At 45.3% G+C, this 7908-nt stretch overlaps 1 long non-coding RNA gene across 2 annotated transcripts; it reads left to right on the forward strand.

Annotated features, from left to right (window-relative positions):
- Positions 1-685: 685 nt before the first annotated feature.
- Positions 686-7128, forward strand: LOC142465405 (uncharacterized). 2 transcript variants are annotated; one of them, XR_012787873.1, is made up of 3 exons: positions 686-884; positions 6068-6232; positions 6895-7128. It is a non-coding gene; the product is annotated as an uncharacterized LOC142465405 (long non-coding RNA). The 2 variants fall into 2 exon arrangements; XR_012787872.1 differs by lacking the exon at positions 686-884 and adding an exon at positions 2184-2290.
- The last annotated feature ends 780 nt before the right edge of the window (positions 7129-7908 follow it).

Genomic DNA, 7908 nt, shown 5'->3' on the forward strand with positions numbered 1-7908 from the left:
CCCGTAACTTTTCCGGAACACTTTCTGACCAGGCTCAGTTTCGACACGGTGTGCAATTAAACATGTTTTCCCTGGTAATGGAGAGAACTCGACAACAAATTGAACCATACATTGGGCGTGGGCTTTCTGGTCTATGGAGACATTCTCCCTGAGATGAACTGCCTTCTGTTGCCTGTGACCCCCCTAAATCTAACTCTTTGTTTCCGATTAAAATAAACAGATTTTCTTGAACCTTCTAAGATTCACGTGGTAAATCTGTTTTTCTTTTCCCTGGCTGAAACACTTCATAATCTATCGGGCCCCACTTTCCGAATTATTTCAAAGGGACCTTGCCACTTTGCTAACAGCTTCGACTCCGCAGTTGGAAGGAGGAGGAGAACCCTATCCCCTGGCTGAAATTTCCTCACAAGTGCTCCTCTGTTATATTGTGTTTCCTGTGCCTTTTGTGCCTCCCGCAGGTTATCTTGTGCGAACCCTCCTACAGAGTTTAGTCGTTCTCTAAGGTTCAATACATACTGTAGAACATTATCTGCTTTTGGGTTGTGATCTTCCCACATTTCTCTCACCAAATCCAGGATGCCCCTTGTCATCTTAATATATAAAATCGAAAGGTTGGTACTAGCTGCGGTGAATCTGATTGGTCCTCAGCCTCTGGCCAATCAGATTGGTGGCTCTATGATGTCACCCGGCTCTATGACGTCACCCAACTCTCTCTCTCTCTCTCCCCCTCTCCCTCCCCCCCACCGGCTCCCGGATGGAAGGGAAGCGCGGCGCGGCCCTCCTGCCCCAGCCGCCAACGCTCACTTCTGTCCCTCCCCGGCGGGGGGACAGGCAGTGGGCAGGCAGCCTCCGGAAGGACCCCCTTCCTCCTGCAGATGCCCCCGGTAAGATGGCGGCGCACAGCGGACAGGCGGGGGGTGGTATTCAGTCAGGAGAGAGGGGGGGGTTAGTCAGGAGAGAGGGGGGGAGGGAGTCAGGAGAGGGGGGGAGAGAGTGAGTCAGGAGAGAGGGGGGAGAGGGAGTCAGGAGAGAGGGGGGGAGAGAGGGAGTCAGAAGAGAGAGGGGGAGGGAGTCAGTAGAGAAGGGGGGAAGCCTGAACAGCTGTGAAGAGGGGGGAAGGGAGTTGAGAGGGAGGATGGAGGAGGCAGAACATTACATCACGGGCAACGCCGGGTATATCAGCTAGTATTCCATAAAGTAACTCGAACGGTGAAAAACCTATAGATGACTGGGGAACCTCCTGGACCGCAAAGAGCAATGGAGGAAGAAGTTTATCCCAATGCTGGGCATCAAAAGATATGAACTTCCTCAACATACTCTTAAGAGTTTATTAAAGCGCTCGACTAGCTCATCAGTTTGGGGATTATTGACCGAGGTTCGTAACGACTTCACTTTTAAGAGGCCACGGGCCTCCTTCACGTGCCTGGACATAAAATTAGTTACCTGGTCTGTTAACATTTTGGCAGGATGCCCAATCCAGGAAAATAATCTAATTAGCTCGGTAGCTATAACTTTAGCAAAGATTATTCTTAATGGTATAGCTTCAGGATACCTAGTAGCATAGTCTACTATCATTAAAATATACTAATACTCTGGTGCACTTTTCTCATGGGGACAGACAATGTCAACACCTATCCTTTCAAATGGTATCCCTACTACGGCAATAGGTACCAGTGAAGCTTTGGTTTTCCCCTTTGGGGCAATTAACTGGCACTCGGGACATGAAGTACAGAAAAACTCTACCCCTTTATGAACTACGGGCCAATTCCTTTCGTAGATGACCTGAACAGGGAAGAATATGAACTAGGAAGATTAGCTCTTTCTGGTGCGGCCTTGGTACTAAGAGTTGCCTGTTTTCCTCATGAGTTTGCTTGTCTTTATGAGCTCTATATAAGAGGTCATAGTGCAATGCAAAACCAGGAAATGCCTGCTAACTAGGGTTTTCCCATTTACGACTGTCACTTGCTCATAACCCCGGCTAAAGGTACCATAATTTTGTTTGCTGTGAGCAGATTTGAGAAGTCGGTCAACATCTTGGGCTCTACTAGGGGGGTTTCATATACTCCCTCTGCCATGATGGGGATAACCGATATCTGACTACCTTGGAGCACTTCTGTCTTGAGGGGGGTTCCAAACCATACAACCTTCCTTTTTTTCCAACCTGTGCTGTCTTTTGGGTTTCCAAGGGTGGAACCGTGGAGGGAACAAGGCGAAGGTCTGAGAAGGGGAACAACTGCCTCAGTGTCAGCTCAGCGCCTTCCGTCTCCTGGGGTTTAACTGCCAGAGCAAGGTTTGTGAAGAACTTGTCAAAGAACTCTGAATCGTAACCCAATATCACTGGGTAAGGAAGTTACTTGGCACTACCAACAACATAAAGATGGAGTGCTAACCGACTGTCACGTTGATAGTGACACTTGGGTACCCTTTTACATCCCCATGAATACATTCAATCTGCACATGAGGCTGACCCTTAAGCTTGTCTGGGCTAACTGAAGGTCTCTTTTACGAGTGTCTGGCTACACCCCGAGTCCAGAAAACCCCCCACCTCAACTTCATCTACTACAACAGCAACCGGGAATTTGGTTTTCAGAGAGCGCACAAACCGAGTTGTTCAGAGCCATATAAGAGCGTGCATAGTTACAGTCCATACGAGGACTGTGACGGGACAGGTGTCCGAGCTGACCATTTAAAAAACACACAATAGGGTCTGTGCAAGTCATGGTCTCCCTCCCACCTTCAGAATCCTCTCCCAGGATTCCTTGCTGGCCTCAACTGGGTCCTGGATATGGCCCAGTAGAGGCCCTTAGTTTGGTTCCAGAGCCTCTACCCGACATAGGAACAATAGCCTTTCCAGGGACTGTTAGGGGTTTTAATGAACACCATCTCCCAGTACAGGGACCAATCCCACACAAAAGGTCAGCGGCCAAAAAGTTCTCCATTAGCTGGGTGGCCTCTTGAAGGATACCGGCTGAATGCCTACAGACCTATTCCCTTCTTTCCGGGGACAAGAGCCGCACAAACTGTTCCAGTGTAGGGATTAGGGTCACATACCGGGCACATACTGTACATCTGGCCGCGGGACTGTTGCCGGTAGTTTTCCTCAGTTACTGGGCAGTCCTGGCAGTCTTGACGAGGATGTAGTCTAGCACTGCAGTGTTGTCCAGCACCCTGTAAGCAGCCTTGGCCTTCCCCATTAGTTGTGGGGCCAGGTGGGCTGCCCTTTCGTCCCATGGCCAGCAGGAAACAGCGGCTACCTGTTCAAATTCAACGGAAACGTCTCTGGATCGTCTCGACTCATTTTAGTCAGCTTGACTCCAGAGCCCTGGTCACTGAAAGTATAATTATGGGGTTCCGGCTCATGGACACCAGCGGTTGTTGCTTCTCCCAGCAATTTTACCAGGTGTTGGTGTGTGGTGCTGCTCCTGTCACTGTTGCACTGTGCGGTCAGGTTTTTTGGGTCTCGCTGCTGCTGTTCAGTCGCCTGTCTTTCAGCAAATCACTTTATTTGTTTTTCAGTCTTCATTTTGGGATTCCAATGTGTGTCTCCGTTGACTTACCACCGGGGGCGCTATCCCACCTTCTGACACCATATGTGAGAGGATAGTATCTGTGTCAGGTCAGCAAGTACTCCACACATGCGTTTCTCAAACCAAAGCATCCTTTATTCCCCGTCCGGGAAAGCAGGATACAAAGTACATGTAGTCCGTAGTATAGACGGCCAAAGAACAAATAGTTTGTGTCTGCAGTGTGAACCCAAAGCGTCCTGGTCTTTGAAACCCTGCTCCCTTAGCAGGTTTCAGGTAGCGTCGGTGCTGCTGAGACTGTGTCCCTGTTGTCCCCAGGTAACTTCTCTGGGAAACTGAACCTGAACCTCAAAGGTTTTTAGGTAGCTGACAAGAAGTTCCTGCCTGCTTTTAAACCCTGATTATTATTCAGAAGTGGACTGACAATCCCTTAGTGTGTGGTCTTCTGATCCTGACAGAGTTAGGGAGTTAACCCTTTCACTCCCTTACTGGCCCCTAAAATAGGAGAACACAGAAAAACACTTAGTACAATGGGGTAAGGGTTCCGGTTCACTTACATGGCTGTAGAGGTTCCTGGCAAACCTCTCCCTGGACTAACTGATTGGTGACAGCTGTTCCTGGACTTACATTGCAGTCTGCCTTGTTGCTGCCTTCTGTGCAGCCCTGCACCTATTGGCTCTCCATGCTATTTAAGATCATCCACCAGGAAGGGGCTGAGCATATTCATTGTAACTTGTGCTTGTCACAAGCACCTCTGCTTTGCCCGGCCTGTGGCCTATCCTGCTTCCAGAGACCTATCCTGTTTCCTGTGGCCTTCCCTGTATATATATATATATATATATATATATATATATACACACATTATTTTTAAGTTATGGTGGGTGAAAAAGGCATTAGCACATAGCCAATAAAGAATATTACTTGTGAGCACATTCACATGTTTCAGACAGGTCTGCAACCCTGCCTTTCACCATTATCACCTCGCATACAGTGCTTTCACTGCAGGAAGGGATTCTGGGAAATGACATGCAAATGGGCGCACAATGTGTCATTTTTTGCCTGAAATCCATTTTTACATGGAACCATTATAAGCTTATGCTCTGCTGTTCACACAGCTTTTAAGCACAGCATGGGATTAGATGCAAAGCCAGTTAAACCACTCACAGACAGCTGTTTTGACCTTTTGGGGTCTCATCAGTGTGAGATTGGTTGTACTGGCTTTGCAATCTGGGTATGTTTACCATACACATTATTTAAGTTTTGACGATATATATGTATATATATATATATCGCCAAAACTTAAATAATGTGTGTGTGTATATATATATATGTTTAGAATTTGGCAATTTTGTTTCTAATAAATATAATATATAAACAAATGCATTTGAAAAAAAGCCATGATTTGGCCAAATATGAGAATGAAATCCGCAACTGACTGCAACTGTATTGTGATGTTTGTTTTGCTTGGGAACTATGGATTTTTTTTATGCCTTGAGACACCCCTGCTCTGGTTATAAATAATGTGCTCAAAACAGCATATTACCTCCCCGTTTTGAAGCTCTAAAGTGCTTTCTGGTAGATACAGCCTCATATAAATAAAAATCCTTTTGTTTCGCCAACAATTATCATCTATTGTCACTTAATTAGCAATGACAATAGGTAGACACTTATGTCTGGATTTAGGGTTTATCCATCCTCCATTTATGTATAAAGCTTACATGATATTTTATTCTTAGAGAAGCAGAGAATACTTAATGAGAAGAGACAAAACACTGCCATCTAGTGTTAAATACTGGTAATTACTTGCACTTGTACAATATGAAAATGTATTGGGGGTTGATTCATTAATCTCTAATACACAGTATATATAGCACTACGAAGTCGTGTTAACAGCTATTGACTTGAATGGCAGTTAATGCGGGATCGAGGTGTCATAATCCATATAAGAGATGAGAGAATCCCATTGATTGAGGTTTTTGGGGTACAGCAAAAAGGAGGAACCCCTGAGTGCATATTTATTTTTAATATATGCAGCATTTCATTACCTTTATTGAAAACTAATTACTTAAGATGCTGATCCATTCGTTCTCCCATGATCGATGAGCAAAGATCCTGCTTTACCAGGGTTCACTAAATGGCTGCCTTTCGGCTTCATTCAATCCTTCAGTCAATGTAACTCAGCAGCAACAATGTAGTCTTAGGCTGCGTCCATAATGGTTCAGACGGCACTCACGCCAAATCCAAACCAATGGAGGGCAATGCGTATGTGCACAGTGCGCGCGCTCGTGAGCGTCGAGGCGACCGATGCGTGGCGAGACAAAAAAAGTTTGTGTTTGCCTCGCGACGGCCGGATCACATGAGAGGTTCGCCCAATGAGGGCCCCACCCGACACGCCCCTGACGCGCCACCCCATCGCCTCTGCCTGCAGGACAGAAATCTCTCCTGCTGCAGGCAAGCGTGATACCGCGCGAACCGTCGCACGTGCACGCATTCACTATGGACGAGGCCTTGAATTACTAAGGCAATGCTATCTATTGTTACAGTTTGCAGATCAAACTGCTGGGAACATTGGCAACAAATTATCACAAACAGGAAAGTGTGGCAAAGACCTTGCACTGCTGGGGAGGTGGGTAAAACCTGCTATAGGAATCAAAGGACGCTCCGTATATTAAAAACGGCATGGAGTTGAATTCAAAAATACAAATGCAGTAAGTATTATCTAATACCACAGAACTGATTTATTTAAACTAATACACACATGTAGGATATTGCATGCAATGCTCTTTTAATTGTATATTTTTCCTAAAATGGTTTTGAATTAGAAGGAAAATGTGAATTTGGTTAACCCCACCACCATAAAATCATGTAATGTTGAGCTGTGTGCTTCCTATTTAAATATGTATGCCATTTAGAATCTATTTTTGCAAAAATAATGTCAGGTATATTATGTGGCTTATTATTGGTGCCAATTAGAATACTTATTTATTTTTATTTCGTCAAGTTGTTTTATTTTACTTGATTCTTCTTTATTATGTTTTTAGTACTGTTCATTGCTCTCTGCTTTATTTCATCTCTTTCGCTCTCCTTCTCTTTGCTTCGTGGTTTAGCCACTGCCCTCTGAAGTGGGAAAATGAAGGCGTTAACAAGACCTAGGGCTCACTCCTTGTGACCTCGGAATACATGTCTTCTTGAGATCTTGTTGGAGTTTGTTATTGGGCATCGTTAGAAATATTTTAACGACATACAAGATGAACCGCTTCCGAGCTTTGCTATACCGATATGATTGACACTAACAGCACTTGGTGAAATGTATACTCGGGTTCATATCATGCCCAGAATAGTCATCAAATAAATTGTCACTGTTTTCCAGAACTGGTTCTAGCAGACGGACGGCATTTCCACCACAACCAAAACATGAAATTAGCCAATTTGACTGCCTGACACATGGCCTCTGCCTTCATGCTCCTCGTGCTCCCTCCTCCTCGGTTGTCCATCCAAGGGAGGGAATTGTTTTTGCTACCACGCTTGTGGAATGGACTTGCAAGACCCTCCAACATTTGGCACAGGAAAATAGGTACACATTATTTGCCCAGTCAGTATAGGATATAGGGACTTCCAAGTCAGTGATACTTTCTAAGGTTGCACTGTAAGAAGTTTGCAATTAACCATATGTACAGATCATAAAATGTGTATTTTATTTATTTGTGTATACTTATATATACAACATAGAAGTGCTGTTCAATTACCCCCCATAATCTTCTAGCTGATTTTGGGGTTGCTAGGTGCCTTTTCCAAAAATGCTGAACACAATGGTGAAAGGAGCAACGCGAGACACACACACACCTCTCAGCCCCACCCCTAGGCTCCTGACACCTTCTGATTGGCTGCGTCTGGATAATGTAGCCAATCAGGATGGAGGAAGCTGCCCAGCCCCCTAGCAACAGCCCTGCTCTCTGTTCTGGGAAATCCCGCGGCCCCCCCAGGTCACTATGTCCAGAGAGGTATTACCGGACACACAATGTCCAGTATTACCTCTCATTTATTACTGGACAGTGTGTCCAAATAAAGGTCAGTCCAGTTCAATACTGGACACCTGGCAACCCTAGCTGCTTTAAAGGAGCAGTTCCCCTTGCCTCTTCTTTATATGTATATATATATATTAGTTGAGATTCAGGGGTCTCCAGAGCTGAACCGCAAAAGCTAAAGCCGGCCTGATAGGACTGTTTGGTAGATATAGAATAAGCCCCTAAATCTTTATGGTCTATCTCTTGAAATACTATAAATTGTGGGGGTTTTAAATGGGAAACGTCAGATTAATAGATAATGCACAAAACACAACAATTGGCTTTCAAGAGCCTTTTCTAGGTGCAGTTGGGGATGGTAT

The sequence above is a fragment of the Ascaphus truei genome, chromosome 14, assembly GCF_040206685.1.
Source record: "Ascaphus truei isolate aAscTru1 chromosome 14, aAscTru1.hap1, whole genome shotgun sequence".
NCBI classification, from domain to species: domain Eukaryota; kingdom Metazoa; phylum Chordata; class Amphibia; order Anura; family Ascaphidae; genus Ascaphus; species Ascaphus truei.